General features: G+C 47.2%; 2 pseudogenes; both read left to right on the top strand.

Annotated features, from left to right (window-relative positions):
* The first annotated feature begins 8,751 nt into the window (after positions 1 to 8,751).
* On the top strand, positions 8,752 to 10,144 carry LOC123083079 (rosmarinate synthase-like; annotated as a pseudogene).
* An 11,606-nt stretch (positions 10,145 to 21,750) lies between these two features.
* The window catches only part of LOC123084264 (rosmarinate synthase-like), a 12,961-nt pseudogene continuing 11,788 nt past the window's right edge, over positions 21,751 to 22,923 (top strand).

Below are 22,923 nucleotides of genomic sequence, written 5' to 3'. Positions count from 1 at the left end.
CGCCGACACCTTCCTCAACCCTACCGGAGCCGCTTCGCCGACACCATCGTCAACCCTACCGGAGTAGCTTTGCCTATACCATTCTCAACCCTACCGGGGCCGCTTTGCCAACTCACAAGTCCAAGGCCTCAAATCTGCTTCGTCGCACCCTCATCCAACCTACCGGAGCATCTTCTGATGCCTCGTTCACGGCCACAAATCCGCATCGTCGACACCATCCTTAACCCAACCACCGGAGTAGCTTCTGACGCCCCGTCCACGGCCGCAGATCCGCATCGTCGACACCATCCTTAACCCAACCACCGGAGCAGCTTCTGACGCCCTGTCCATGGCCGCAGATCCGTGTCATCGACACCATCCTTAACCTAACCACCGGAGCAGCTTCACCTACGCCCTCGTCCACGCCCACTGATCCGCTTCTCCCACACCGTAGTCCACCCTATCGGAGCCGCTCCACAAACACCCTACTCGATGGTTCTAGATCTCCTTACTGGACCCCCAACACCCAACGCAGCGTCATCACCCTTGACGTTTCTAACCTGATTCCACCATCTGGAGAGATGCCAAGCACCCGCCACGGCCTAGGTACTTGTCACCTTTAAACCCGTCCAGCATCACCTGCCCGATGTACTTCAAATATACTAACCGGTCGCTGTTACCTATTATGCAGCTGGCAAAAACTACAAGGACGATGTTTCTTCTGGATCTAACAGCTTGGCCAACCAAGATCCTGGATTGAGGCATTGCTATGATCTTGTAAGTGTGTCACTCTCTCTCTCTCTCTCTCTTGTATTGTTCTGTGCTTGCCAGCGTGCTTTGCTAGGATTTTCGACCAGTAATCCCTTTATGCAGACAATGATTTCTACTACTGGCTGCTAAATTAGATATGTAGATATCATACATGATACTACCTCGTACCTCCGTTCCTAAATATAAGTCTTTCTAGAGATTCCACTATAGGCTACATACGAAGCAAAATGAGTGAATCTACACTCGAAAATGCATCTATATATATACATCTGTATGTGGTCCATACTGGAATCTCTACAAAGACATATATTTAGGAACAGGGACAGTACATTACACAAAATCGTAAGTGGCATGTAGGAATTCCAGTGCACTACATTAGGGTCCCTTAGAGTGCCTCCTAGTCCAGCATACAGAGTCATGGCTAGTTTATGGTATGCACACAATTGTTAATTGGTGGTTTAAATATGCGCAAGGGATATGCAATGTCGTATCATGTAGAGATGTCTCAAATTAGCCGTGTCAACTTGCAGATAGGGTTACACAATGAAAAAGTACAAGATGTATGTGGCAATTTCATGGAACATCGCAAAAAAGGAGAGGCAGTGGTGAGCCTATACAGTGTGCTATGGTACGTCACTCCTCCATTGCAATCATCGTGACATGTTATTTGTATGTCAGTTCTATTAGCCAAGTTTCTTAGGGACAGTTATTACGAGTTATCCTAAGAAAATAAGTACCTTTGAATATAAGCTCCATGTAATAAGCCAACCAGTTCTTTTCATTACATTTTCAGCTTATCTTTAGTATGATCAGTGGAAAGTCTAGATTGCATTATATTTTTTCATTTTGCTGCCCATATGAAAATTAATTTGACTTGCAAACATCAAAAATTGAACCCAGTGCAGTAATTAATATGATAGGAAAACAGACCATCACTATTTGCTCAAAATGCAAATACAAAGATGCCATCTACTTGGCACAATCTACTTCGGTCAATGTTTTCCATCGAGATCCCATTGCCTAATTTAAACGAAGAACGCATGACCCACATTTAAATGAAGAACAATTATTTATTGAAATTCGATGGTCCAAGTGGCTGGTTATTATCATATAGCAGCACCACCTGAAAGCATCATATAGCAGCAGCAGCAGCTCATAGCAACTCATCATACAGCAGCAGCAGTCTGCAATTCATCATATACCAGCAGTAGCTCATAGCAAGTCATCATATAGCAGCAGCAGGAGTAGCTCATAGCAATTCATCATATAGCAGCAGCAGGAGCAGCTCATAGCAATTCATCATATAGCAGCAACAGGAGCAGCCTATAGCAACTCATCATATAGCAGCAGTAGATGCTCATAGCAATTCATCATATAGCAGCAACAGTAGCTCATAGCAATTCATCATAGAGCAGCAGCAGCTCATAGCAATTCATCATATAGCAGCAGCAGGAGCAGCTCATAGCAATGCATCATATAGTAGCAGCAGAAGCATCTCATAGCAATTCATCGTATAGTGGATCAGAATGAAAATTTGGAAAAAAATCAGAGGAGATCCGCACCTTGTTGGATGAGCTCATCCTTCAACAGCACCTAAAGGCCATGGCCTGGGAGGAGGGGAAGGGGAATAAGGTGCCTTTTGCCGCAGTGTGGCATCAGCCGTAGTTGTGCAGCGCCCGCCGGAGTAGTGTGTTGGACGAACCACAGTGGAGCAGCTGCTAGAGACCATGAGAATGAGGGCGGCGCCAAAGGGAGGAGCAACCAGGGAGATTTGCCCCTACCCGCCGGCCATGTAGCCTAGCTGGACATAGCATCGTCGAGAACCAGGCCAGATGGGACCAGTGGTGACGGCTCGCTGGAGGAACCCTAGTGCTGCAGGCAGGGGATCGAGGTAGAGGGGAAGGGGAGAGGAGATGCAAGCGGGAAGGGCAATGAATGCTTGCGTATTTGTTTTTACTTGAGGGTTGGGTGGGACACGGGCGTCGGCTGTTGCATTTTGAGTGTAATATAGGCAGACAACAGAGTCATTTCACTATTCCCCTTCCCTTCAATTTTTAGTGAGGTTCTACCCGAAACACTCCCCTCCAAAGCGAAATTAGTTAATCCCTAGCCCATAACTCAAAAATGACTTCTTTACATCTTTTATGGCTTATTTTGACAATATGCCCTGAAAAGGCGGAATCGAACTGGCCCTTAACCTGCAATTCAGTTGTGCGTGCAATGATGAATCACTCCTGCCTCCTATCTGTACATTTAAGGCATCATCATACATGGCATAACCTAATACATGTGCATTCCATTGTAGAATCTGTAAATGCAATGTTTATGTTAGTTCATACGTTGCACATGATGTTTAAATGCCCCTTAAATCTGGTTAGTCAAGTGATGGTCGTTAAGCCTCCTTCTTTGCTTCTTTTCTTGATATGTAAGATTTGCTCACACATCTGTTCAATTGCTTGTTTGCATCAGCCAGCTATACTAGGACTGTTTGCTTTGATTACTTGTTGTTCTTGACCTAACACTCTAACAGAGCTTGTCAACGATTTAAACACTAATGGCTGCTATAGTGGGGCCTTGTCTAACTCATAGGTGACATAAAGGTTTGGCTGTACACTAAAGTAGGCTCTGCAAGAGTACCTGGAGATCCAGTTCGACGGTATGCCTAGTTTTTACATAGTGCAGACATAGTAAATGCTCATTTCATTGTGTGCAAGTGCAAGAGATGCGGCATGTTTCATTATCTGGTGTTGTTTTGTTATAATCTCATCCTTTTGTGTTCACAGACTAGAAAGTATGCATATTTATCTTCCAAGGAGATGAGTAACTAGTTTGTGTCACCTTGCAGAGGGGGTGCAATGAAGATAAGATTGAGGATTTCCAAGTACAAGATGTTAGGAAGGAGCCTTGCAAGAGAAGTAGGAGCTGCGTTGAGCCTCTTCAACCTGCTAAGGTAAGTCACTGTATGCAACTCAACAGTTCAATTCCTTGTTTGTTTCAGGCATAGTTAATTTGCTCTTTTCCATTGCTTTATTTGTCCTCAGTTAATGAGATGCCCAAAGAATCATGCCTGCTATTGGGTACTTGTATAACTATTAGTTGACATAATTAAAGGCCTTACCATTTAATTACTCCGTCGAAGTGTGCCTGAAGCTTTAAAGTCTATTAACCAACTATTATTGCATGAGGCTCACAATCTAGTTTATACTACGCTAATGATTGCATAATTTTGCCTGCTGTAGTATGTTTGTATGAAACCCTCTGTTGTTCATTATGCTCCCTAAGACTTAAATTGAGCTACAGAATGGCCAACTGCTTGCTTACTTATACGCAACGTGTTGTCTAAATTTGTAACTTGTCTGTGTTTTCGATTAGGCCCCAACATCATGCTCCTCTGGTGAGCTAAGAGGGATTTCTGTATGCAGGCTGCACAGACTATATTTTTTATAATTTTTAAAATATCACCTGCTTATGCTTCATGATGTGTAACATTATTGTTAGTCCTGTTTTGCCATGTAGTACAAAATAGTGTCTTGCTCGCTTCACTGTTGTAATTATATTTTTGCCCTAGTCATGTGTACTTACAGAAACATTTCAGGATGAAGTGACATCAACACAAAGATCTGCGAGTAGTGCGGCATGGCCGTTACCGAATGATTATGGATTGGAATTGGAATGTGCTGATGTTCTCGAGCGTCAACTAGAGGTGGCAAGACAATGTGTACATGATTGTCAACGTATAATCAACAAGTTGAGACTGGACATGCAGGTATTAGATGCAGGAGTCAAAAAAATGAAACAAGACACTAAGGTAACCACGAAGGAATTGGAGATTTTGCAGACTGAAATTTGTGCTATCTGAATCCGGCCAATCCTATTTTCTAAAGAGATTATAGTTCAAATGGAGTTAAGTTGATGCGCGTCCATGATGTATGAGATGTATTTGCCTAGTGTATGTAATTTGTTGTTTGTGTATGCTTTATTATCACCTGTGCCGAACCATAATGCCCAGTGGGTATAATCGGCTGTAATTTCTTTATTGTATAGTGTAGGATTATCCTACATTTCTATGTCTTGGTCTCTTTGTTGTATAGTCTATGTTTTTAGAGGTGATAGTATTGAGTAGGATAATTCTTTGAATATGCTATATCATTCAAACGGGGGCCAACTCGCCCAAACGTTGTAGTGACCATGGCCGTCCACGGGCCGTACGGTCCACGGGCCATGTACGGGCCGCCAGATCCATGGGCCTTCAATGGGCCGTCGGATCCATGGGCCTTCAATGGGCCGTCGGAACCATGGGCCTTCAATGGGCCGTCGGATCCATGGGCCTTCAATGGGCCGTCGGAACCATGGGCCTTCAATGGGCTGTCAGATCCATGGGCCTTCAATGGGCCGTCGGAACCATGGGCCTTCAATGGGTCGTCGGATCCATGGGCCTTCAATGGGCCGTCGGAACCATGGTCCTTCAATGGGACGTCGGATCCATGGGCCTTCAATGGGACGTCGGATCCATGGGCCTTCTACGTCTCGTAGGATCCATGGGCCTTGTATGGGCCGACTCATTTATGGGTCTTGTACGGGACTTTAATGGGCCGTAGATGGGCTAGAGTGGAAATCGTACGTTTTATGGGCTGACCATAACGGGCCGTTAATAGGCTGTATTTGGTGATGCTATGAAAATGGCCCAACAGATTAACGGTGCACAAACGGGCCGACTGTAATGACGGGCTGAATTTGGCCACAAGCAGAAAATGACAGTAACGGGCCGTAAGTAACCGAATGCTGCAAATGAGCCCAAGAATAAATGGGCCCTCAGAAGGCCGAAAGATAACTTGGCTGGAAATGGCCCAACGGAATAACGGGCCGTTAATGGGTATAAAGTGATACACTGTTCATTACGGGCCAGTTTCACCACAGGCCGTTAATGGGTGTAAAGTGATACACTGTTCATTACGGTCCAGTTTCACCACAGGCCATTAATGGGCCAAGAATTACAAAGGGCCTCATATGGGCCGAAAGACATCATGGGCCATGCATGGGCCAGAAGTGAAAACGGGATGGAATCATATTGGATGGCCCAGATGACGCTACTGGGCCTAATTTGGATAGGGCGTAACGGGCCTTGGGTTAGCGGGCTGTAAATGGGCTATATGCGAACAGGCCGTTAACAGGCTTTCCATGGGCCGGCCCGCCACCTTTTGACCAAGTCAAACCGGCCGGCCTTTTCACAGGAATGGGCCTCCGTTGGGTCGTGCCACGTGTCGACGTATCATAGGCGCCTTCTGTCCAATGAGTGGATGACATCTGCCCCAATGATGAGCCGACACATGTTTCCTCCAGCCAATGATGATTTTACACGTGGAAAATCCCCATTGGTCGGGGCTGTTAACGGGTTATCGGATCCAAAACCCGACCCGATAGCTTAACGGCGTTCTGTTACGGTGGATGCCACGTGTCGGTCATCCTTGACGAAAGCACTTCTATGACGCGCGATTTATTGTCATGGAAGTGGACACTTCCATGATGATAATTTTTGTAATCTCATGGAACACTTCTACGACAGCACATGTATGACTATCTTGATTCTGTCATAAAATCGTCATGGATGTATATGCATGACAAAAAACGCAACCTACTGTGACAAACACGTATCATCACCGAAGTGTATTTTTTTGTAGTGTCTGTCCCCCTCTCTCCCCCTTCCTTCCACTCCTAGTCCAACTAGGGAAGGGGGGAATCCTACTCCCAGTGGGAGTAGGACTCCCCATGGGGCGCGCCATAGGAGGGCCGGCCCTCCCCCTCCTCCACTCCTTTATATATGGAGGAGGGGCACCCCATAGACACACAAGTTGACATTGTTTAGCCGTGTGCGGTGCCCCCTCCACAGTTACACACCTTGGTCATATCGTCATAGTGCTTAGGCGAAGCCCTGCGCCGGTAACTTCATCATCACCGTCACCACGCCGTCGTGCTGACGAAACTCTCCCTCGGCCTCAACTGGATCAAGAGTATGAGGGAGATCCCCGAGCTGAATGTGTGCTAATCGCGAAGGTGTTGTATGTTCATTGCTAAGATCGGTCGGATCGTGAAGACGTACGACTACATCAACCGCGTTGTCATAACGCTTCCGCTTTCGGTCTATGAGGGTACATGGACACACTCTCCCCTCTCGTTGCTATGCATCACATAGATAGATCTTGCGTGATCGTAGGAATTTTTTTGAAATTACCACATTCCCCAACACCCCCCTGCCGCTACATAAAGCAGCACACATCCCTTTGTCGACGAACTCTTTTCCCTCTCTCTCCCCGTTCAAAGCCGACGTACATAAAGCAGAAGATGGACGAGAGGTTCCCCGGCGGTGGAGCGGCGGACAATGGCTTTGGCCGCCGCTCGCTGCACGAGTGGGAGGCCCACCTCTTGTTCGAAGCGAACGTCCCGGCTTCTCCCGACATGCCCGCGCTGGGTCGATGGAGGCTCAGCGCCGGCGGCGTGCCCATACCCCCGCTGCCCAACGTGACAACGCGCCCCGACTACTTCAACGACGAGGTCGAGCGAGTGCGGGCGTCGCTGACGGAGGAGCGCGTGGCCCTCCCGGTGTACGCCGCTGGCAATCACAAAGCGTGGGCGCCGTACTTGGGATGCCGGCAGGCGGCGCGGCTGGCCTCCACCAATGGTGCTCCTCTGGTGCGGGGCACCAAGAACAGTGACGGCCGCCGCCTGCGGTGGGGCGCCCCCGGCCGCACGCTCCACGCCATCCTCCAGCACCTCAAGGGCGACAATGTGCCGTCATTGACATACCCTACCGCCCCGGTTCCCCGCCGGAGCGGCAGCCAATTGATGTCGAGGAGGACCGGCTCCTCTTCCTCCTCCTCCCGCTCCTCCTCGCACTCCTCCGGGTCGCCGGCGCTCTTGAGCGTCAAGGCCGAGACAGCGGAGACGCCGCTCGGCCGGCGCACCACAGCGCCGGCATCGTCATCAACGAGGGTGGGCGCGGCTCCTCCTCGGCTCCTTCCTGCCTCATCAAGCCGAAGACGGAACCGGGGATCGCCGCCGTGAAGACGGAGCCAGGTCTCGCCGGCGTCAAGACGAAGCCGGGGCTCGATGACGCGGCGGCCTTGAAGTGCGCGCGGGAGGACTGGGCGCGGCTCGAGTTGGAGCGCCAGCGCCGCGCCCTAGAGGAGATCGCCGCTCGGCACCGGGGCCGTGACGAGGGAGGCGTCGTCGTTCTCGACGACGGCGACGAAGACGTGCCACCGCCGCCGGTCTGACAGGACGACCCCGGGTAGGGGTCCCGCAGTGGCGTCCGCGTGAAGGAGGAGAAGAACGACGACGGCGGCGACGACGGCGACTACGTTGTGTTCAGCAAGTTCTTCGGCCTCTAATCACGGGCTTTTTTTAGTGAATTTTAAGTTTCCTATGTAAAAACAGCTTTAAAGTCGCCGAAGTTTTTGTCATTCTTGCCGAATTTTGCCCAAATTTATTTTTAAACTCTTTGAAACAGGCGTCCTGCGGCGGACCCTTGGGGCGGCGGCTGGGACCCTGATCAGCCCTAGACCGATTTTAGCGCCGGTTCATCCCAGGCGGCAGTTTTTCGGGCCGCCTGAGAGGCCAAACGGCTGGAGTTGCTCTAACTATTTTAAGAAAACAATGAAACTTTGGAATGTGATTTTCTTTTTCAAAACAACGGAGCTCCAGCACCAAACTTGTTTTCTAAATTTTTATGTCTTACGCAAAAACAAAAAGTTAGTGCCTTTTGATACAAGAGGCCATTTTCGTTAGTCCTGTAGATGATCAAACGTTGACCAAAATATTGGCCAATAAACCCGAACCAAGCGTACCACGGACAAAGTTTGACCAAAGTACTACTCAAAGAGGGTGTCGAAGTTCAAGCTTTTTGTGCAGAGTGGAGTCACCGTTGACGCTGATACAGAGTGCCACGCCTGCGACCTCCGACGATAGAAAGAAAAGAAAGCTCGCCGCGCCTGCCGCCTCGTCGACATGCCGCTGGAGTGCTTCGACCTGCGGATCGCGTCGCGCGAGCTGGTCCGGGCCTCCAACCCTCCCCGAGCTTCCCCGCCGTGCACGCCGTCTCCAACCTCGACCTCGTCCTCGGCCCCTTACCGATCTACCTCGTGAGCATCTACCCTCCCCCGCCGTGCGGCCTGGACCCCGTGCTCGCCGCCGTCCGCGCCGCGCTCCCGGCCTACCTCTCCCGCTTCTTCCCCTTCGCCGGCCGCGTCGTGCGCCACCCGGACACCAACGTCCCCGAGGTCGCCTGCTCCAACGCCGGCGCCGAGCTCATCGTCGCCGACGCTGCCGGGGTCCCCCTCGCCGCCGTCGACTTCGCGCGCTTCGACGGCTCGCTCGGGATGATCCAGATCCCGTTCGACGCGGGGCTCGCGTTGTCGCTGCAGGTGGTCCGGTTCGCGTGCGGGGGGTACTCGTTGACCGTCGGCACCAACCACCTCCTCGCCGACGGCCGGGCGCTCATCTTGCTGCTCAATAGCTTCGCGGAAATGGTCCGCACTGGCGGGGGACTCTCCCGCGGGCCGCTGCTCGACCGGTCGTCCCTGCTCGTCCCGCGGTCGCCCCCGCGGTACAGCTCGTCGCTGGACGCCGAGTTCGCGAGGTTCACGCCGGAGACCATGATCAATCCCCTCCTGGCCGCGGCCATGGAGCGGCGCGTGTACCGCATCGGCGCAGCCGACCTCGTTGGGCTCCAGAAGGCGGCGTCCCCAGGCGGCGGCCGCCGCACCTCGCGCTTCGTGGCGCTGTGCGCGCACGTCTGGAAGCTCCTGGCGCGGGCCGTCGGCGACTCCGACCCCAACTGTCGCATGGCGTGGATCCTCGAAGGCCGGAAGTGCATCGAGCCGTCGGAGGGCGCGCTGGACATGTACATGGGGAACGTGGTCACCTACACGTCCCGCGAGGCGAGCGTGGCGGAGCTGCTGCGCGCGCCGCTGCACGACGTGGCGGCCGCCGCGGGCGCGGCCATGGCGTGGGTGATGACCAGGGACAGGTTCCAGGAGCTGGTGGACTGGGTGGAGGTGAACAAAACGGCGTACAAGGACGGCGGGAAGTGGACGGAGGCGGTGAACCTCGGCCTGGGGAGCCCGGCGCTGGTGATCTCCGGAATGCTCCCGTTCGCCATCGACGGGGACCTGGGGTTCGGGAAACCGAGGATGGTGTCGCCATGGCTGCGGCACGGCCGGCTGGGGTCGGCATCGATGATGGCGGTGCCCTGCCCGAGCGGGGATGGGTCGTGGTTCATCGGCGGCACCAGGCTATGGCCGCGGCTGGTGGAGGTGATCGAGGCCGGCCCGGAGAGCCTGCTGAAGCCGCTGACGGCGGCGAGCTAAGGTTCGTGGCGCCCCACGGCTCTCGTCTGTGAGCTCGCGGCGGACAGTGTTGTCCTTCCGTAAACAAATATATAAAATATAAAAGCGTTTATGTCACTATTTTAGTGAGTGAATATTTTTCTGTTTTTTTACTGAGTGAGTAATAATGTTCTGTCAGTGAAGCGGTTCTTTCTGGACGTGGAGGATTTAAGCTCGAGCTCAAATGAGTTTGATGAACAGTAAAATCAAAAATAATTAAAAGAAAATTCCTTTTTATAAACTTTGATAGATGTTCTAACTGCTTGCAAATTTTCATTATGAGATCACATTCGTGGAAGCCGCGACAGAACAACAAAACCGATGCTCCAAAAATGCAACTTTCAAAAGCATTTTTTAGAGCACTGAATGTGATCTCATGATGAAAATTTTGCAAACACGTAGAACATCTGTCAGTGTTTACCATTAAAAAAATCATATTTTTTTAATTTCTTTTCGAAAAAACTGATTTTACTGCAGCAGGCTCATTTGAGTTCTTCCTTACAATTACTAAGCTCTCTAGGAGAGCTTCAATAGTGTACTCCCTCTTTGTTTATTTACTCCATGTGCCACCATTGTTTAAAGTTTAAATTTATAAACTTTAATTTGAGTACATCATTAGATTCATTATTAAATATATTTTCATGCTATATTCTTTGCAGAAATATTCTGACAGCATATAGATTTGTTATTATAAATGTTTATATTGTTCTCAATTATCTTGATCAAACTTTACACATTTTGTCTTCAGTCAAAACTGTTGTGCTAAATAAATAAAAATGGAGGAAGTATATTCCTCAAAGTGGACCTGCCTGTAAGGGTCTGGTAGGATTGTGCGTCTCATATCAATTTTTTTAGACAATCTCGCGAAGCTTTTATTTAACTCATCACAATGTTTACAGGGGCGAAAGATAGTTCACCTGGGTTGCCTAACCACACACGGCGGCCAACTCCAAGTGAGAGAGCATGCTTCACTAAATTGTGAGTCTCGACATTCGAGCTTCTAAATTCATGGCTAAAAAGCAGGTAGCAAAAAGGTTAGATCGATCTACAATCTCCCTAATGATAGCTCCATAGCCTGCTGCAATCACCTGTCTGATATCATCAATGACAATTTTGTAGTCCGAGGCCACTGAGATCCTGCGCTCGTAAAGGTCATCCGCCAATGCAAGTGACTCCCATACTGCCAAGGCCTCTAATGTCGTAGGATCACCAAGACCATGGAAGGTAATCTTCGCCACACACAAAAAAACTCCATGTCGATCCCTACACACCGTTGCGACCGCGCCGACCGGTCTGGCTCTCATAAGCGCAGCATCGACGTTGATCTTGCATGTTCCTTCCTGGGGTGGCATCCACTGGCTCGGGCGGGGCTGAGCAGCTCTAGGCTCTGATAACCCACAAGTATAGGGGATCGCAACAGTTTGCAAGGATAGAGTATTCAACCCTATTGGTTCGACACAAGGGGAGTCAAAGAATATTTACAAGTATTAGTAGTTGAGTTATCAATTCAACCACACCTGAAGATTAATTATCTGCAGCAAAGTGATTAGTAGCAAACTAGTATGGTAGTTTTGATAGTAGTAGCAACATCAATAGTTACAATAACAGTGATAGCAATGATTTTGTAGCAAGTGCAATAGTAACAATAGCAGTAGTAACTTAGCAAGAACAATATGAGAGAAATTCGTAGGCATTGGATCGATGAATTCGTTGGATGATATTCATCATATAACAGTCATAACCTAGGGCGATACGACAGTAGCTCCAGTTCATAAATATAATGTAGGTGTGTATTCCGTAAATAGTCATACGTGCTTCCTTCTCCACCACTACATCGTCCAGGGGCCATCCATCTAGTCGCCTCCGGTGGCAGTGGATCTTCCTTCTCCACCATCACATCGTCCATGTCCTCCTCCTGGAGGCCAAGCTCGCTCATCAGTGCTTCCAAGTCCCCTGTCTTGGAGTTCAAAGACGACACAGCCATGTTGTTTCCCTGACCCGAGAAAAGATTCGGTCGGCTGCTTCGCCAAAACCCTAGCCTAACCCCAGACCAAAGGATCGTGCGTCAAGACCGGGCAGCGTTGCTAAGAACGCCCCTTGATCGGTCCGAGCACAGCCCTTCTGCGAAGACGACACTACTAGAGAAAACTTTACTAGTGGCGCTGGTTTTTTACATACTAGTAGCACGGGCACCCGCGGGCACTACAACTATTAATAGTAGCGCGTTTCTAAACAAGCGTTGCAGCTAAAATACTTAGTAGTAGCGCCTCTTTGTATACCAATGCTACTACTATCATCACGTAGTAGTAGCGCCCTATTTTCTCCCCACGTCACAACTACGTAAATAGAAATTAAAAATAATAAAAAGAAGTCAGATGCAATATTCATGGAAATCAAGACAAGTCCAGTGCAAATAAACTAAGTTCATAGAACCATCTCACAAACATTAACGACAATACCACATTTAATATAACAACACAACCTCACAAACTCATATATAGTAGTCAACAATGCATGGATAGATCATAGTTGATAAGTCTACTAAGTAATCATACTAGCATATATATGGTTCAGCAGCCACACACATGCATATGTAGTTATAGATGATATCGATGACGATCATCATCCTCAAGCCTTGGCGGTGGGTGTTCCTGATAGTAATTAGGATGGCCTGTCCAACATGAAGATTCTTGCCGACGAGGAAGCTCTTCCATCCAACCGAGTTGGAGTGTGTGCGACCGTCCGTGTCCACGCCGTATGCATAGGTGGTGATAGAGCCCCTCGCGGTAAGGCGTATTCCAGCAGAGCCTTCTTCATCAGGTTTGATACCACAACTCTCAGATAGGCTCTTTGGCAATTTTTGAATAAGAAAACATATCAATTAATAAGTAGCCTCACACATTCTACACTATCAAAATATATTACTACATTTCTACTAAGCATGAATTCTACTAATAAGTATATATGGATTCTACACTATTAACAGTTCTTTGGATTCTACGTGAAGCATATATATCATCGGATTCACTAAGCATATATATCATCGGACTCTACACTAAGTATAATAATAAAGCATATCATCAAATTACTACAGTAAATGGAACATACAATGACATGCCGATCAACCATGGTACTTGTCAGGTGGGTCTCGAATGGCACCCCGACGAAGTTAGCACGTGGCGGAATTATGTCCCATAGGTTGCACACTTCCTCCTCGCTCAACCTCATTCTTTGAGCTACGATGGCTTCATCAAGTGGGTCATCATCATCCTCATCATCTTCATCATCTTTCGCTTTGTTGACATAAATGACGGCCAGCTTGGGTCTTTTTGCTCTGAAGGAGAAGCTGATCAACTCACCACCGGTGATATGCATGTGGGCGATGAAACGGGCCCATCCATCTCCTCCCACCTGCGTCATATTTCGTCCTTTCTCGGCCTTCATAGTGTAGGGGCGCCCAGGAGCCTCAAAGGTTACAAAGTCTCCAGTCAGCTTGTTGAATTCTGACCTCACATTGCATGGGACGATCTATGTACAAAAAGCAAAATAATATATACACGATGCATTAATACCAATAACACTAAGAACAAAATAGTGGTTACTAGTTTCATATAATTTATTACCGCTGCATGAAGAAAACTAGACTGGAAGTAGATGCCGAACAGAGTGCCAGTTGCAAGGCTGCTGGTGCACCTTGACTTGCACCGTCGACATGGTGGTGGTGGTGGTGGTGGTGGCGCCATTTCCCTAAAGCAATATGATTAAAGGATTAACGATCCCAAAAGTAAACATAAAGTTTTCAATACTCATCAGGTTTTGAATAATATACACATCAGGTTCACATCATAGAGAACACACATCAGATTCACATGGCAAGCAAAATAACAACTAAATTGTAGTTCAGTTCAGACAATAACCTAATAGAGATCATGTAACCCAAACAGAGCCTAATAATAATATAAATGGCATATTGCCATTATTGTGCAAGCAGACAAGCAAAAGTAGTTCAAAAATAGCCTAATTCTGCATTATTAGTAGTAGATAAAATACCATTTATTCGCACATTAATCGAGGCAGCTATAAGGCAGCAATAAGATCATCAATAGATAAAATACCATTTATTTACAAAAATATCAATTATGTATTATCTTTGCAAGCATGGCAAAGCAGAGCAATAACTCTTCCATCCTCATCAAGGACAACTCCCAGCCCTGACACAAGGGTAAAAACACTTCCATCCGCATCGAGGACAACTGAACTAACTGGATCAATCCAGGGGAACACTTTATCTATTCCCACATCCAAAAGTACCAGCTTAGAATCTTTCAAAATAGCACGACACAAGATTCACAAAACACAATAAGTAAACATCCATTCCACCTTTGGCATCAGATGCACAATAATTAGAACTATAAAAGGCAAACACACCCCTTTTAGATCAGATACAACTCTCTATCTCTCTGTGTTTTCTTTTTCTGAAATTTACCAAAAATGGGCTCACTAACAGCACCAGATGGATATCGATTTGGGTCGATCATTCCATTAACGGTCGGGTGCTGGTGGATCGATGTCGTCACCGGCTAACCTCCTCCTACTTCTAAAAGGCAATGAAACAAGACTGCAAGTGCATGCTTCCCTTTGCATCAACCGCTCTAGCCATCGGTGCGGTTGGTTAGGCCTTAGGCGTGTGTGACTATGTTTCCACAGCAAAAAACCATTGCTGTAAGATACCCTGGAGAATTGTTGACCTAACTTGCCGCCCTCTCCGCCATTCTCCTGCTCCTTCCCTTTCCCCTTCTCCCTGGCCCTCTGCTTGCCCGCCTCCACCATGGCGGCCGCCACCGCCGCCTCCCTGCTCTCCTGCTGCTGCTCCTCCCGTCGCACGCTGTCCAGCAGCTCCCACTGCCTCCTATCCCTCTCCTGCAGCTCCCGCCGCCTGTTCCCCACCATGCCCAACAAGCCTCTACTTCTCTCACCTAACCCCTCTCTCTACTCTCCCTAATCATGCGAGGAAACAAGCCTGCGAGAACACGTCGAGCGAACCGGACCTGTCGCATCGAAGCGTGGAGCCACCGTGCAATCCCTAAATCCCAGTTCCCCACGCGAATCCCAAAACATGGCGAGCCGCCGCGGCGAATCGATCGGAGCCTAGTGGTGGCACGCGCAGGGAGGAGGAGATCGAGGGGGACTTACGGGGCTGGAGCGTCGGAGGAGGCGAGGGGCGACAACGCGTGGGCCAGTTTTCTTTTCCTGTAGTAGTAGCGCTGGGTAGAGGCCGGCGCTACTACTAAGCCCACTAGTTGTAGCGCTCGTTCGAAACAAACGCTACAGGTAAGTGGGCTACCGTTTTACCCTGCGGCCCACGTAACAGCAGCGCGGCTCAAGCTAACAAACGATGTGTTATTTAGTAGTAGTAGTGTGTTTTGTACCAGGCGCCACTGGTACGTACCAGTAGCGTGGGTGCTTAAACAGGCGCTACTGGTAAACTTCCATCTATAAGCATTGTCCTAGTAGTGCGGGGGGAGGGTAGCCGGAACCCTACGGTGGAGATCAAGTCGCTGACGAGGGGAGTAGAAACCCTGATGAGAGGGTAGACTCTCTTGCGCGTCTCATATCATATGACTATTGGAACTAACACGGTCGTGGCCCATGTAGAGCTACCTTTTTTTTGTCCATAGGTTTAATAACGGACTTTTTATGGTTGGTTTTTTATTATCAAAATTTTATTATATTTTTTATTGAAATTACGATTGCGAGCAAACGCGCAGATCCGCGGCCCATGCGTACATCGTTCGCCATATTTTTCCCATTCGTTTTTCATCCAAATTTTCTTACTTCGTCCTTTTTTTATTAAAAGCTTTGATTTTTTCTTAAAATATTAAGGAATTTCAAGTTATTTTAATTTAGGAAAAATCATGTATACATGAAGAAACATTGAACAATTTACATAATGTTCATAATTTGAGAAATAGCTCATGAATACGAAAAATATATTCATGAATTGTAAGAGGCTAGGCACGTAGAACAGAAAACTGGACACGCACTCTCGAGTTCCTAGTGCTGAACTGCTTCTACGGCAACCCCATCCTAGCGTCCACGTCCCTTGAGAACCTGCACAAGGTGAGGGCAACAAGGTTTTTGGGGACCGTCTCGGCGAGACTGCTCGCTCAAATTCGACTACACTCGACATATGTTCACCTGCTTCAACTACTTCCTCTAGGGCGGACAACCACCATTATTATTTTTCATTGCTTCGTTCTAATTCCATGTGACAAATTAAGTGTAACCTGCAAAAAAAAGAGTGTGCACCGGGATGTGTGGTAACGTGCATGCATACAAATAATTTATGAAACCATAACCTTCTAAGACACGTTCATGTTATGTGCATATTTAAGGACAGTAAAACTGAGCCTAAACCGAGCTCTTTCAGCGATTAGAGATTTCGGCCGTCTGTTTTGGCGATGTAGACGTTCCTGACCGTCAGATTTGTCCTACAGTTCGACCCTCAACGCACATTTCTGGTTGCTGGGCCGCGTTCGTCCCTAGCCCGTCCAAGGCGCGCTTTTTCTCCCGCATGGGCCTACTCCTGGGCCGACTGTCCTTGGGCTGCTGCTTTGGGGGCAGAATCGAAAGCCTGTGGATCACTGCTACGGGTTACCGTCAGATCTTGTACGAACGGTCTCGATTCTACTCTGCGGCCACCTCCTAGCCCCACTCAATCCCTCCCCACGTTGGCCTAGGGCGAGACCTTGTGCGCCGCCTCTGTAGTCAGAGAGAGAGGGAGGGAGAGAGTAGGGATGGCGCCCGCAGGGTATGGGTACGGGTGGAGCTACCCCATACCCTTACCCATCCACCCTGAACTTACCCATCACCCATACCCATACCCGTCAAGGGTACAATTTTTTCTCATACCCATCACCCGACAGGGTATATGGGTACCCGCGGGTAAATATACCCGCATTTACAACACATCAGTTGAGTAGAAAATAGTTGTAAAAAGCAATATATAATCATAAATTATTAATAGCAACAAATTTTAAACAACAATATACAATAACATATTGTAACAATAACACATTCTCATAAACAAAAATACTTGCCTATAAAGTGACACATAAAAATGTTAAAAAAACAACACATAATCATACATAACAACACATACGTATACACTTTAAGTTCACAAAATCAAGATAAATCGTAGAGATAATTTTACTACACATTAGAGTTTTTATCTAGCATGATTAGGAGGGCAAAATTAATACGTTATGATATTAACGGAAACCCATTTGTTAACATTTTAGATGGGTACATGGGTAAGTGGGCATGGGTTATACGATCCCATACCCGTACCCTTTCCACCCGACGGGTATGATATTTTCCCATTTAAGTACCCATGGGTAAATTTTTATCCCATACCTTTACCCTAATAGGGTTTTTACCCGCAGGGTACGCGGGTAATGGGTACCCATTGCCATCCCTAGGAGAGAGAGAGGAGGAGGAGGGAGGGAGGGAGGGATGGACATCCCCCGTGTATGCGTGGCGGGCGAGGGCGATGTCTCTGGTCACATCGGTGTGTCACTCCTCGGCGTGTATGGCGTCTCGCTGGTGGGCGTGGTGCAGTGGGCGGTAGCGGCCGAGCGCACTGAACCTCCCGCTGGATTTGTCCAACGATGTATCTCAATGTCCTTTACGATCTTCAGGTTAGGCCGATCCCCAGTCACCAGTTCCATTTTATTCTCGGGCTCCTCCCTTTAAATTATTGATATTGACTGAATGCTTGTGTTTACATCTAAACGCATTGACTGGGGCTCCTCCTCTTGTTTCGCAGTATTGTTTTGTCCGCGTCCACAAGCACACTGTCGGGCAAGACGACGGACGTGCTTCTGCTCTCCCTAGGTGCCGTCGCCATGCCCTCCTGCTTGCAGTTCCTTTAATCGCTGCAGTCTGCACCTAAATCATGATAAGTAAACCGACTTTTGAATCATGATAAGAAGCAGTTGATTCCTTTTGCTGAAAATATATGTGAGCTGAGTGATTGACTTCGCGTGCAATCTGTTTGCTTTGTCAATACGGAGTAGTCACATCTTACCAGTGCACTCCAATTCCCCGTTGTTGTCTCACTCTGTAATTCCCTGCCCCCTAATCTAATCGTCTTTGCTTCAGTGTACCCTGGATTCGAACCAAATCAAATACTCACCACGTGCTTCTAATTGGGACTCTTGACACCTAACTTGCTGACTTGAACATTCGAATTGTAATGATGACTAGGAATTAAGTGTCTAGATTATTGGTATCATTTCTTAGAGAATTAACCTAGCCAGCATAAACACCAAATATTTAGGTCCAGTAGTATACTTATGTTAAGTTCAACATGGTTTAAATTCACCAAAATGCAGGTAGCTCTCACCATCAACATCACATGGGCCAAGTATAAATGCAATCTGGAGTCAATAATGTTATTGTTAGTTTAGTTTGCTGTCTGATCATGATAATTTCCATAGAACGTTGTTGTACCTTCAGATTAGAATAACTTTCTTATATCAACAATTTGGTTCAGCCTGTAACTTTTGTTGTGTGCATGGGGTAAAGAAGCAAACAAGCGGTCTACTCCATCTAGCACCTCGAAGAGCAACCGCAGTGCAGACCGCCCCTTGCAGGCTTCAGATCACCCACAAGAATGTTGCGAATTTGGGCGGACATACTAGCTCTTACTACTTGAGTACTTGTTGGTCCGCCACAGAGGTATGCGATGGAATCGGGGAATAATTACATGTCATGGCTATAGTGACATATATCTCCTGCCTTTATTGTTCGTGCTTTTGTTGGTTCTGGTTGGTTTGGAAAGATGCACATGAACGGGGTTTTGCAATGCAGCGGCTCCCGCTCCAAGTTGGCCACAAAACCCCAGGAGCATGTTGAGGGCATAAGACAAGCAAATAACAAGAAATCCGCCAAACATTGTGTGTTCAACTTCGTTTTTCGTTCTGGGGATTGCCTCTTTGTTGGCCTCCAGGTATTTTAGTCTCAACAATGATATTTAGCTTATTGTGCAATAACCAGCTGTTTGGATGGAATACAATCTGACCTAATTTGACTGCAAAAATGCAACACAACAATAAGGATGAAAATCCATGTTATGTATTTTCATAGAGTAAATGTCTCCTTTCCTAAAATAATTAAATATACATGGAGGTCTGCGGATAACTTTGGCTTTCTATTCCTTTAGCATTTTGTGTTTGGTACAAATTTGCTGCATACTTTACAGACTCAAGGTTATGTTTTGGCCGAGTTTGACAGTAGTCTGTGCATGGTAGTCAAATTATTTACATTTTCAATGTGAGTTTATAACTTAGTTGTCATGATAAATACAACGCTTTTTGCAGTGTGGGCGCTGAAGTATTCCGAGGCAATCTTTGACAGGAGTTGATGTATTCTTTTTCTTTTACTTGATTTAGCAAATTTCAAAATTCTATGCAAATTTTATAACTCACCTATGTATTGTTTAGAAGATTACCCACACCAATGTCGTGATGCTAATCTGCCTACATGCAGGTGATGACTTCCTTAGATAGGAGCTGGTCTCCTTGTACTTTAATAGCTAAGTGTTGTAAATTGCATTCTATTACATGTTGCCGCAACTTTTCCAGAGTTGTTGGTATATCTCAATGCTAGAGATGATGAGGTTTTGCTTAGTAAGCATGCTTTTGTGTAACTCTTTCCTCAAAAATATGCGATTGTGTGGTTGAATTAAATTCCCCGCTTAAATATTTCTGAGTGTGCTGGATAGAACATTTTGATTGGTATATTTGGACCATGTGGATAATGCAAAGCTTACCTTCTATGTATGTCATATATATTTGCACCAAGCACCTATAATAGTGTTGGACTTTAGTACCACAACAATAACAGATGCTTATATAGTTCCAGTTTAATATCTTACGAAATAGTGAAATACTCTATCACCCTCTGTAAGGAATGCTTTTAGTCCTTAGAGAGTTGTTCGAGGGTCATAGATAGTGTGTAGAGTTGCCTGTGTTGTCGCTAAAACTCCTAGAATATTAGAACACACCTATGGTCATAGTGTGTAGAGTTGCCTGTGCTGCCTTTGATCAATAATAAATAATAAAATAAATGTACTTTTATATAAATGTTCTCTAATACCAGGCGCTGAGATACTTACCTGGTTGTATATCCACTAAGATATTCCTATGGAAGTTACTAATGAATTTACATATTATTATATCATAATTTTTATACCAATTCTCTAGAGTATAATGCCTCTACAATTCCATCAATCACTAATATTTTAGTGTCAAATTAGACGGGCGCAGCAACGCGCGCCTTTCATGATCTACTCCCTCCGTTCCCAAATACTTGTCTTTCTAGGCATTTCAAATGGACTCAACATACGGATGTATGTAGACATATTTTAAAGTGTAGATTCACTCATTTTGCGCCGTATGTAGTCACTTGTTGAAATCTCTAGAAAGACAAGTATTCAGGAACGGAGGGAGTAGTAAATTGTACGGCAGGCCATGCATACGAGCAGTACATGTAATTATGTCTGGACTGGGTATGCAAGGAAACAAGCAAGCAGTTGAGACCAATAAAAAACTGGTGTGCATCTTTATGCCGGAGCTGAAAGTTTTTTCTTTCTTCTAGGGCGCGTTTAATACTGTACACGGATCGAAATAGGAGACCACATAGTGTTCGTTTAGCATGAGCATTTAGTATCATGAACCTATTACATGAAGAAAAAACAGTCAGTAGCAACTTGATATCTTGAAACAGGCTTTCGCTCCGCTTTATATATAAAGCAACATCGAAAAAAGTACACGGCCGAACGATACAAAATGATGAGGTAACCCTCTTACAAAGCTGATCCTAAGATAATTGGCACACGCAAAACGCACGCGACTACGCTACCGACAAATATCACCGAGGGAACTAAACACACCCCACGCTACAACCTAGCACAGCTAAACTCCACGACAATGCCCCCAAGAGGGAAAACGACACAGAGCATCGCCATTGCCGAGTCCACACGGGACAAAGGTCTTCACCCGGAGCTCTGACACGAAAAGAAGAACCACAAAGACGTCTTCAGGAAGAACGCAACACCCTTGGGTGTCGCCGTCGTCGGCGCCAAGGCACAGAACTTTCACTTGGCAACTCATCTGTGTCACTATGAGGTCGCCAGGCGAAGCACGGCGATGTCAGAACTCCAGCTCCGGATCAGGACACCGCCCCTCCAATAGAGAGGCAGCTTGATACATGCGGAGTCGGCAAAGCAAATTAAGAGGCAATGGCCCGTAACATGATATTTAACTTTAAAATAAATCATATAATTATAGATTTCCACCGTATGCACATCAAATTGGCTAATTGTACATATCAGAAGATTTTAATATTTATTTAGAATGCACATGGTCATTAGATTAATTGGAAGTATACAAAAAGATATTAATTAGCATGTCACCAAGAGCGATTAAGCCTCCCCTACGCTCACGCCTAGGGTTTTATTCCTCGCGGGCGATCTAGTCGCCCCCGAGTCCTACCACCCATACCACGACCTGATCGGGGATCTTTTCGGCCGCGCTGCACCCCAGCCCGCGTCTGGATGGCTTCCCCCTCGGACGCCAACTCTGCTATGAGCGGCGGCGCCTCGGCGGCAGCCAACCCTGTTCTTGAGGATTTCTTCGACCATCTGGATCTAAACGACGAGGAGTTCAACGATGTGGAGATTGATGAGGAGGATCCCAGTATCAAAGAAAGCGTGAGGTGGCTGGCCCTGGCTAGGGTTCACGACCTTCTCCTCAGCGGCTTTCTACAAGGATATGAGGGCGGCCTGGAATCCGACGCAACCAGTACGTTTTTGTCCGGTTGGTCCCAACAGATTCGTTGTCCAGGCTTCGTGCCTTGGGGATTGGGAGCGGATGATGAAGCAAGGACCTTCGCTCTTCCGTAACATGGCGGCCCTTATATGCTCGTATGATGGTTTTACCAAAGCGGATGATGTAGTCTTTGATCACATGCCTATTTGGCTCTAGATACATAAGCTACCTAACCCCTACTTTAAGCAGGGGATTGTAGAGAGGATCCTAAAGGGGGCTGGCGAAATCTTGGAGATGAGATTGAACGGCAACACCCACGGGGACTATGTCAGGGTTAGGGTTAACCATGACATTAAACAGCCGCTGACGAAGTTGGTGAGCGTTGTCAGAGCTCAGGAGAGACAAGTTTACCTGGTTCGATATGATAAGCTTGCTCGTTTTTTGCAAATTCTGCGGTCTAATTGGACATGATCACAAGGAGTGCGGTTCTGGGGTTCATGATCAGAAGAAACTGAAGTTTGGAGATTGGTTGTACGCTGATGGGCCTAGCCGTCCGCGTCCTGAGCTAAACCCTACTAGGGCCAATGAGCCACGACAAACGAAGAACAACGGTAGCCCTAGTGCTCCGTTGGTTCCTAGAGGCAAGGAAGTTGACCCTGAGACCCGGGATACTGCCACGAGTCCGGTGAAGAACTTGGGGGTGAGTATGGAGGTTGAAAGAGAAGCTAGGAAGAGACTGAATATGGACAATGCTGGAGATGATGTTCTGAATAATACCAGTAACCCGAAGGCGATCTTGGCCATCACCGATGGCAATGGTCGGGACTTAGGGGGCAATGTCTCTCCTTCCAGCAGCACTTCTAGCAGTAAACGTGTTAAACTCAGTAAGGACCATGTCACAAATGAGATATCGGCGGCTTCCCGAGAGGAAGACCGTCGGACACAATGAATACTCTATT

The sequence above is a fragment of the Triticum aestivum genome, chromosome 4A (genome assembly GCF_018294505.1).
Source record: "Triticum aestivum cultivar Chinese Spring chromosome 4A, IWGSC CS RefSeq v2.1, whole genome shotgun sequence".
Taxonomy (NCBI): domain Eukaryota; kingdom Viridiplantae; phylum Streptophyta; class Magnoliopsida; order Poales; family Poaceae; genus Triticum; species Triticum aestivum.
This window is presented reverse-complemented; position numbering and strand designations above follow the sequence as displayed.